This window comes from Notechis scutatus, chromosome 4, assembly GCF_049901735.1.
Source record: "Notechis scutatus isolate UNSWTSFEM ecotype Mainland chromosome 4, rNotScu1.2, whole genome shotgun sequence".
Taxonomy (NCBI): Eukaryota; Metazoa; Chordata; class Lepidosauria; order Squamata; family Elapidae; genus Notechis; species Notechis scutatus.
Window position 1 is genome coordinate 54,352,963 of NC_142012.1, and position 10,352 is coordinate 54,363,314.

Sequence of the window (10,352 nt, forward strand, 5' to 3'; positions counted from 1 at the left end):
TTCCACTGCCACTGAAGGATAGTTGCTAAGGTGTTGGCTTTGCATCTCCTTGATTCTAGCCAGCCTGTAGCCCAGGAAATTTCTTGACGATGTAATGATTAATATGAGCCTAGAAGTAGAGAGACTGATTCATATTTGGATTCATTGAAAAAGGAAAGAAAAAGACCAAAACACCTCCTTGCCAGCAATCGACACCCAGATGAGCAGAGGTTAACACCAAGATTAATATTATTAGACCAGTGACCAAGCTGTAAACAACACCCCAATTAGGGAAGTACAAACTCAGTCAAAGAAGATAACAATAAACAGCAGTCTAATCAAGGAACCCAACTCCTATTAGCACTGATCAGACAAACCACTTGTACTTAAGCAGAGAGCAAACCCCACTCCCTCCTAGCACTGATGATGTTACCTAGTTGGGTAATGAAGCATCTACAAGAGAACCATCAAGCTCAGATAACACCAAGGACCTCACAATCCTCCTCCTCTTCCTCCTCCTCCCTCCTAGCACTAATAATGTCATCTAGCTGAGTTGTGAAACATCTCAAAACCACCAAGCTCAGAGAGTACCAAAAACCTCATAGTCCTCCTCCTCCTCTCTGCAAACTCCACTCGCTTCTAGCACTGATGATGTTACCTAGTTGGGTAATGATCTACAAGAGACCCACCAAGCTCAGAGAGCACCAAGGACCTCACAGCCCTCCTCCTCCTCATCTTCCTCCTCCTCTCCACTCCCAGCACTGATTTTGTTACCTAGTTGGGTTATGAAACGTCTGCAAGAAAACCACCCAGCCTAGAAAGTGCCAAGGACAGATTCAGTTTCTAGAGTCCCTTCCTTCGCAAAGGTTAATAGGGGGATTCATCCCATAGCTACAGAAGCTTACTGGGTTGTTTCTTCAGCCCAACTCTCTTTATCGGTTGTGATTGCAGAAAAGAAAGAAAAGAAAACATATGGGAGGAGGGATCCCTGAGAAAGCCACCTTGTGGTTACCCAAATCTACCAAATAAATAATATGGAAGGTGCAATAGATAATGATGAGCTCACTCCGCAGCAGAGCCACATACCAGATGGTTAAAAAGTCCCAATGCAAAAGGAAGGGTGTGCAAAAGTAGGACTCCTCCTGCCAGCAGGCCAAGTGGAAAAACGAGTCCTCTCGCCTGCCAAAAGCAAGCAGCCAGCTGCATTAGTAATGCAGACTCCGTTGCCAGCTGATGTTTCTGGAAGCTGCCGTGTTTGAAGCCCAAGGCCCAGAGCGAGCAAGCTTCATCAGTCAAGCTGCCAAGTGGAGGAGGAGAAGGAGTTAGGTAACTGGGACCAGTTTCCCTTCAAGAATCCAGCGAGAGCCACCGTCTCTGAAGCCACGTGAGATTGCAAAGGAGGGCAGGTGTGACCGATAGGTTGCAGAACTCAGCCAGGAAGGGGAAAAGGACTATTGACCAGAAAGGGTGGCTTGGCCTCTTGTGAGAAGCTGTGCCAGAATGAAGCATGCAGACACATTTTGGAACAAAACCCTCCAGGAAATGAAACTGACGTGAAGGAGAACTTTGTTTCTTAAAGAAAAAGAGAGAGAGAGGGAGGGAGGTAGAAACGAACTTAATTCCAAGCCAAGTTAGCCTGCTGCAATTAAATCACACATAAATGTAGGCAGTGTCATTTTTAGCCGGGTTCAGTTATAAATCTAAATTTAATAGAGAAGGTTGAGGGTAGGGTAAGATAGCTATCAGCTTTGCAAGTCCTGGTAGCTTTTATTATTTTGCACTTTAGGGAACTACCTAATTCCTTTCTGTCCCGTAAGATGTCTTTCATGGTGTTGTTGGCCATTGGGAAATTTTTGACTGCTTTTGACCGATGGTTTCTGGGCAGAGCTGCTTGGCACATTGCCATTGAAGGCCTGTCATGACTCCCTGAGGGTAGCAACCAATGACATCGTGCCCCCTCCCCACTCCCGACCCATTGCCAAGGCCCCCAGGGCCTATGCTGCTCAGCTTCTGTTCAAGAGGTCTGCTGACAACCCAGTCCTTTCAGCAGTTCCAAGCAGGTTCCAAGAAGGATCTGCGGCCCTGAGGGACCCAGGCAAACCTCCAAGAGGCCTCAACGACTCTGTATAAAAAGGATGCAAATGACCAGCTGTCTGTTAGGAGTATAAACCTTTCCATTCCCCATCATCCAGTCAGAGCTGAAGAAGCTTCTTGGATGAAAACGAAAGGTCTTCAAAGAAAAACCAGAAAGTCCATTGGCCTCTTGAAAAAGCACCTTTGGGACAACCATGACCTGGATGACTGAGAATCTCCATAGACATTCATCTCTTCTTCCTACCAAGCTAGCCTCTGATGGTGGCAGCTGCCACCCAGTGAGTTACAACACATCCATGGCTTATACCATCCTAAACAGGTTCTCAGATTTCTCATTCTACTCAGCATAAACTGGCACAAAAAAGATGATCTTTGTCACTGTCAGTTTACACTGACTTATTTTCAGTATTTAGAAAGTGGGGAATAGCTATGTTTCCTGCTTGAGACAGCAGCACCAACAAATGAGAAAGAATGGCACTCTACCAGCCACCCAAGCCAGCTGTAGAAGTTTCTTCAAAAGATCCAGACTTCAGAATCCCCTCTCTAGATATGTATTTCTTGGTTCTCTGTTCATTGCATTGACATCTTGACTGCCCCCCGCCCGCCCAGAAGGCCAATGTAATTCTGTAGATATTTTAACAGAACAATAGAGTTGGAAGGGACCTTGGAGGTCTTCAGGTCCAACCCACTGCTCAAGCAAGAAACCCTAGACCATTTCAGACAGATGGCTTCTTAAAAACCTTCAGTGTTGTAGCATTCACAATTTCTGGAATCAAGTCATTCCACTGATTGATTGTTCTCGCTGCCAGGAAATGTCTCCTTAGTTCTACGTTGCTTCTCTCCTTCATTTGTTTCCATCCATTGCTTCTTCTCCTGCCTTCTGGTGCTTTGGAAAATAAATTGACCTCCTCTTATTTATGGCAACCCCTTAGATATTGGAAGACTGCTATCATGTCACCCCTGGTCTTTCCCTTCACTAGACTAGCCATGCCCAATTCTTGCAACCGTTCTTCATATGTTTTATCCTCCAGTCCCCTAATCATTTTTGTTGCTCTTCTCTGCACTCTTTCTAGAGTTTCAACATCATTTTTACATTGTGGAGACCAACACTAGATTTCGATTAGAAGGGAGAAAAATTTCTGATTCTGCAAGGATTTTAACCTGGGATAATTTAGGAGAATGCCACATGGGCTTTAAACCTGTCAATTTCTAAAAGGCAGGACAGGTAAGCAGCAAAAAGCTGCATGTGAATACATAAAGAAAATGCTTAGGTGTTTTATACAGTACTGTCAAGCATTATGCACATCTGTTGTAGTACTGAATTGCTTTCCCAGCAAAATGGTTTCGGTCTTCTCAGGAATATTAACTAGCCACACCTGGATAGGCTAGTTGAATAGATTTCATTGTCTACACCTGGTAGATTCAACTCCTATGCATTTATTAGAATGAATTATTTCCCAGTTCTGAGGTTTGGAATATGGAATTTCAGTCTCAAAGATTTGTTCTGCATATAAATGCTGTGATGGTCACCCATGAATAAGTCATCTTGTTTGTCATGTTATTAGCTCTAATAATTGCCTATGTCTGCACCCTTGTATTATGAAACACACATATTAAGGAGGAGAAGAAAGAGGAGGAGGAGGAAGGGAAAGAAGAGAAGGTGGAAAGAGGAAGAAGAGAAGGAGAAGGAAGGTGATGGAAGGAGGACGAGAAGAAAGAGGAGGAGGAGGAGGAGGAGAAAAGAAAAAGAAAGGGACAGAAAGTGTACAATTCTCTTTCTCTACTTTTAATGTAACTTTCCCTTAAAAAGGATTTGTTATCGATAAAAGATCAGTTTTTACCAATAGATAGGAATAATTGTAACTCTGGGGTCATTGATGCTCTCTGAGCTTGGTTGTTTTCTTGCAGACGTTTCATTATCCAAACTATGGCTTGGATAATGTTACCAAGTTTGCGTAATGAAACGTCTGCAAGAAAACAACCAAGCTCAGACAGCACCAAGGATCTCTCAGATCAGTTTTGGATAAGGAGCACTTTCATTAAAAACAAACAAACAGATGTCTGATTATTCCATCAACATACCCGGATAAGTGATATTTTTCATTAAAGATAACACCTTTTTTTAAATCTCTAGGGCTACTTCAAAATTACATGCAGTGTGATTAATTCCAAGATCCCTGTTTGTCTCCAGGGTTGAACTGAGTGATTGGAGCATCATCCCATTTCCCTGTACCTGTTTTGCACTATGTATTAAATAAAGAATGAGTAGCTAATAGGCTCGTATGAAGGGTTGGAAGGTACAGGAATGTAGTGTTGGTTGCCAATTCTCAATACAAAGATGGATCTTTCCCTGCACAGTCTGGGAGAAAGATGCAGCCGCTTTCAAGAGTTGTAGAGAGGGGCTGTGTTTGTGTTTTCATGGTCTCAAAAGCCCCTTTTGGAGTTTAATTTTGAAAACTTGCACATTTGATTGAGGAACATATGAATAATCAGAATGTAGTATATAGAACAGAAGCTATTCAGACTTACAGCAGCCCTGGAAAAGATGACTTATGACCATTTTTCACAGTTATGACTTTTGCAGCATCCCCATGATCATGGGATTGAAATTCAGATGCCTGGCAACCATTTCATGCTTATGACAGGGGTCCTGTGATTCCCCTTTTGCAATCTCCCAACAAGCAAAGTCCGATTCACTTAACAACTGAACAATGGCATTGATGCACTGAACAACTGTGGCAAGAAAAGTCATAAAACGAGGCAAAGATTCACTTAACACATTTTTCTCTTAGTAAGAAAGTTTGGGCCCAATTGTGGTCGTAAGTCGAGGACTACCTGTGTTGAAACTACATAGCAGTCTTCCAGCTGCAATATGATCTGCAAAATTAACAAGGTGTGTACGTGTGTGTGTGTGTGTGTGTGTGAAAGGAAATAATCATTACAATTTCTCTGCAAGATAGGACACTATCTTATCACTTCCACATTCTAGATCTTGGACATAGCTAAGCAAAGAAGTCTTTGTTTAAGGATTCCTAGCAAATATATACTTGGGATGAAGGGCACATTTTGAAATTTCACCTCTAACAGTGCCTTTTTAAAAATATTCAGCTGAATCACTTGTTTTATTTTAAACATGTAGGCCTTATAGATTTCTATTCTCAAAGCAACTTGCAGACTATTTTTTAAACAAACCAAATCCACATTCATATTAAAGTCCAAAGTGAATGGAAAGAAATCGAATAATAGATGACACCAGCTCTTGATGGTACGAGGGGTAGGATAAAAGCAATAGAAATGATGACAATACGATCAACAATTATATTGATTTACAGTAAATTATATCGAATTGAGCTATATCTTTGCGGGTCAAGGATCCTATGCCAAAAAAATTAATAATAATAGGCAAAAACAAATACTAGAAGAAAGGGAAAAGAAAAGTTATCTGTTGGCAAGGAAAAAAATTATGGTGCCTTCAATTAGATATTCTTTGATTTAGTTAATACGGTATAATATGCTAAGAGAGCCAGTTTGTTGTGGTGATTAAGGCACCAAGAGAGAAAACAGAAAGTGGCAAGTTCTAGTCCTGCCTTAGGCATGAAAGCTGGCTGGGTGATTCTTGGCCAATCACCAAGAGACGATGAATTTTAGTCCCGCTTAGATATGAAAGTTGGGCAGGTGATTTTTGGCCAGTCACCAGGAGATTGTGAGTTCTAGTTCTGCCTTAGGTATGAAAGCCATCTGAGTGACCATGGGCCAATCATTCTCTCTCAGCCCAACCTCACAGGGTTGTTGTTATGGGGAGCGTAGGAGGAAGATGATGTGTTGGATATATTTGATGCCTTGATATTTTTTTTCTGTAAAAATAATGAAGGTGGGATACAAGAAAAACAAATAAATAGAAATAAATAAGGAAGGGATTTCTCAGACTTCCTAGAGAAAAAAAAAAGTTCATTTTTAGGGAGCTAAAAGAAAGGGAGAGGAGCAATGAGTGAAAATGGATAGTAGTAATTTCTGGGAGAAGCAGGAGTGTGCAGTGATGCAAGATGAACAAAGATCAGGGGAAAGGAAGCATTGGATAGAACCACAGAAAGATAAGGATAGGATAAGGTTACAGAGGTTTTCGAAAAGGAGGATATGTGTCAGACCCAAGACCCCAGAGAAAGCGTGCTTACTTACATACATATACATACTTAGATGAGTATTTTTGGTATAAAAATGATGGTTCCAAATCAAATGGACAAAGTTAAGAGATTTCAAAAATGGCGTTAGAACATAGAATCATCGGGCTGGAAGGGACCCTGGAGGTCTTCTAGTATAGCCCCCTACCCAAGCGGGGGACCCTACACCATTTTAGACAAATGGCTGTCCAGCCTCTTCTTAAAAACCTCCAGTGTTGGAGCACCCACAACTTCAGGAGGCAATCTGATTAATTGTTCCCACTGTCAGGAAATTTCTCCTTAGTTCTAGGTTGGATCTCTCTTGAACAAGCTTCCACCCATGAGTTCTTGTCCTACCCTTTGGCCTCTTAGAGAATTACATCTAGTCTCTCTTCTCTGTGACAGCCTCTCAAGTACTGGAAGACTGCTATCATGTCCCCACCCACTATCCCTTCTCTTTGATAGGCTAGACCGGGAATGTCAGACCTCAATTTCACTGAGGGCCACATCAGCATTATGGTTGCCATTCAGTGGGTTAAAACGCTTAGCACCCTGGCTGTATCTGTCAACAGTAGACTGGATCCAAAGAACCAATGCTCTTTCTTCCCCAGGTAGTCCTTGACCTATGACCACCATTGAAATGCCCAACATTTTCAGTGGCTAAGCTGGTTAAGGGAGTTTTGCCCCCGATTTACGATTTAACTTGCCACCGTTCTTAAGTGAATCACGGCAGTTGAGTTAGTAACACACTTGGTAAGTAAATCCAACTTCCCCATTGATTTTGATTTGTCAGAAATGCTGATCACATCACACACACACACACACACACGGAGACAGTGCAACTGTCATAAATACATGCCAGTTGCCAAGCGCGTGAATTTGGACCACGTGACCCTAATTCATAAATATTTGTGAAGCCAAATTGCATGAATACTGGAAAATTAATCTTTTACTTCTGTGAGCAGCTCCCCAACTTTTATTCAAGAGAAGATCTGATTTACCATTGGGGGAGGGGGAGAATTTAAGGAGCTACATGATGGGAGAAGGTAAAAATGTACGAAGAAAACTTTAGCATTAAGGTGTTTTTGTTTAAAAACCATACATAACTCTAAAAGGAGGCTTTTTATGCATGAGCTGTCTGCTGATCCAGGGATTGTGTTGAATATAAAATTTGACTTCCTAACAGGAAGGTTAAAGAACAAAAGAACTCACAACAGGCATATTGGATTTAGCTCATTGCTGAATTCTCCAGAAAATAATTTTGCTGAAGGATTATTCAGGTCACACAAAATCAGCAAATGAAATGGGGACCAACAATCAGATCCCTCAAGGAAGAGGGACTAAATAGAATTCTTGGCAAAATGTCATTATTCAGTTTGTAACAATGGTGTTTTCCCATGAAGATTATATTTCTTGCTGCAAAGACTTTCCTTATCGCCTGATCTAGGACTTGTACAGATAGGCTAATGTCATGCTTCTTTGAATATTGTTGTCCTTTTATAAGAACTGGAGGTACCTATAACCATCAGGTGTTCACAAATTTGTGATTATTCATCATATTCAGAAACCATGTGCTGTAATCTCTCTCTCTTTCTCTCTCTGTCTGTCTTCTTATCAAAGGGAGAGTCAACCTGGAAATAAGGAAGAATTTTCTATCAGTAACTACAATTAATCAGCTTGCCTCTCAGAGGTGTAGGTGATCCATCACTGCAGGGTTTTTTTGGAAAAAACTGGAGAAGTATTTGACCAGGTCTCCTACCTTGGGTCGGAGGTTGGAATAGACCTCTAGTGTCCCTTCCAGCCATATGATGGATAGAAACTAATCAAGGAGAGAAACAACCTAGAACCAAGAAAAATTTTCCAGACAGTGAGAACAATTAACTAGTGGGACCACTACTTGCTTCCAGAAGTTGTGGGTGCTCCAATACTGAAAGTTTTAAAGAAGAGATTGGACAACCATTTGTCCGAAATGATACAGAGTTTCCTGCTTAAGCAGAGGGTTGGACTAGAAGACCTCCAAGGTGCCTTCCAACTCTGATACTCTGTTGTTCTGATGGATATGGCACTTCTAGCAAATCAACATATGATGGATATGCAGGAGCCAAGCAGCTACTTCTACAGCAGATGGAAGCCATAGTGAATTCAGAACTGCCCAGGTCAGCAATGGGATAGGGGCCAACATACAACAACACCCGAAGCTGGATGGAGAACTCGCCCCCACTCCTTTGTTTTTAAAAGAAAAACACGGATCACTTTCAATATTTGCTTTCGAAATTCCTTGGCACAAACACAGCACCAGTACCAGTAAAAGAGAAATCACAACACCCCCAAACCACAAAAGAGGTCACGGAACTGGGAGAAAAGGTTTCGGTGACATCCAGAGTTCTTTAGCAATCTCAACTCTTAAGCGTCTCCTGAAAAGTTGCAGAAGGATAGCAAGCGTGATTTTAAAGAAGCACATAAGTTGAATGGAAGGCAGCAAAGCAGCAAGTTACAACGACGGCAACAACAGCAACAACAAAGTTACATCTTTGAAATATTCCTCCAAGTGCAGCTGAGAAAGTCCAACTATGAATCATTTGTTTATTGTGGCATAGAGTAAGAACATAACTTAGTGATGTTATTTTAACAAGACTAAATTTGTAACAGAGATAGGCATACTGAAGCCATGTTATCTGCCTTTATTGATTTATTTTTTTAGATTTCTATCCTGCTGGATTTAATTAGATTCTTGGTTCCTTACAATAAGATAAAGCACAATACTTTTGTTTTAATACTAGCAAAGCAAGAGCAACAAACTGTAACCAAGCCTCATAACATGTAAAAACTCAAACAAGCTGGAAGAGCTGCATCTTCTGGCAAGTAATCAAGACAGGAGCTGATCTAACCTCAAATGAGAGACTATGGTGTTGCCACTGAAAAATAAGAAATTCCTTCTTGATTTAGCCAATATGACTAGGGTTGGATTGCTGAATTCATTTTGCATTCCCCCAGAGACAATAAATTATGTGGGGCCCTTGGTGCTGTCTGACCTTGGTGGTTTTCTTGCAGACGTTTCATTACCGAACTAGGTAACATCATCAGTGGTAGAAACCCTACTCCCTTCTAGCACTGATGATGTTATCTAGTTGGGTAACGAAATGTCCGCAAGGATACCAAAAGCTTAGACAGCACCAAGGACCCCAGAGTTCAATCCCAAGATGCAAATTTTCTCTTATTGGTACAATAAACTATTTAATCCAATATAAAGTACAATCTCAAGAGTCATGATTTTAATACTGAAATTGCAATTTCTATATTTCACAACTTACATCCTGGCCCAGAGGGACCCTTTGATGCTCCAAAATTTCCTGATTTTGCAATGTTTGTTTATCACTGTCTTCACCAAATAATTTTTGGCAATGTTTTCTTTCTTCCCAGCCCAAAGAAATGTTGGAAAGAAATGCCATATCCAAGAGGCACATGACTCTGTTGGTCTGTCCATCAGCAACATAATTCTGGAAACAGAAGGAAAAAAGAACCAAATCTGGCCTGATGGAAAAAGCCACTAAAAATAGCTTAAGTTCCAAAATAGGTTGGATTCAACAAGGGGTTGCAAAGAAAAAAAAATCTAGAAAAAAAATGTCTTAAGATGCACAAGTTGTCTGTGATTATCAATGAAGACATAGATTTTGATTTGTGTCTTAATCACTGGTAGTGTGCAAAATGTATTTGCATTATTTACATCTCATTTAATAAACTAATAATCATGGATATTTTCATGTATCTTAAAATTTTACACTGGATGAAGATGCAGTGAGAGCCAGTTTGGACTAGTGATTAAGGCACCAGACTAGAAATCAAGAAACCATGAGTTCTAGTCTTACCTTAGCCATGAAAGCCAGCTGTGTGACTTCGGGTGAATCACCAGGAGACAGTGAATTCTAGTCCTGCCTTAAGCATGAAAGCTGACTTTGGGCGAATCCCCAGGAGATAGTGAATTCAAGTGCCACCTTAGTCATGAAAGCTGGTTGGGTGACTTTGGGCCAGTCCTTCCCTTTCAGGCCAGCTCACCTCGCAGGGTTGTTGTTGTGGGAAAATAGGAGGAAGAAGGTGTGTTGGATATGGTTCTCACCTTGAGTT

The 10,352-nt window shown here is 41.2% G+C and overlaps 1 long non-coding RNA gene across 1 annotated transcript; it reads left to right on the plus strand.

The window, feature by feature from the left end:
- The first annotated feature begins 1,192 nt into the window (after positions 1 to 1,192).
- Positions 1,193 to 9,983, plus strand: LOC148130747 (uncharacterized). Its single transcript, XR_015749616.1, has 3 exons — positions 1,193 to 1,305; positions 3,147 to 3,298; positions 7,851 to 9,983. It is a non-coding gene; the product is annotated as an uncharacterized LOC148130747 (long non-coding RNA).
- Positions 9,984 to 10,352: the final 369 nt, after the last annotated feature.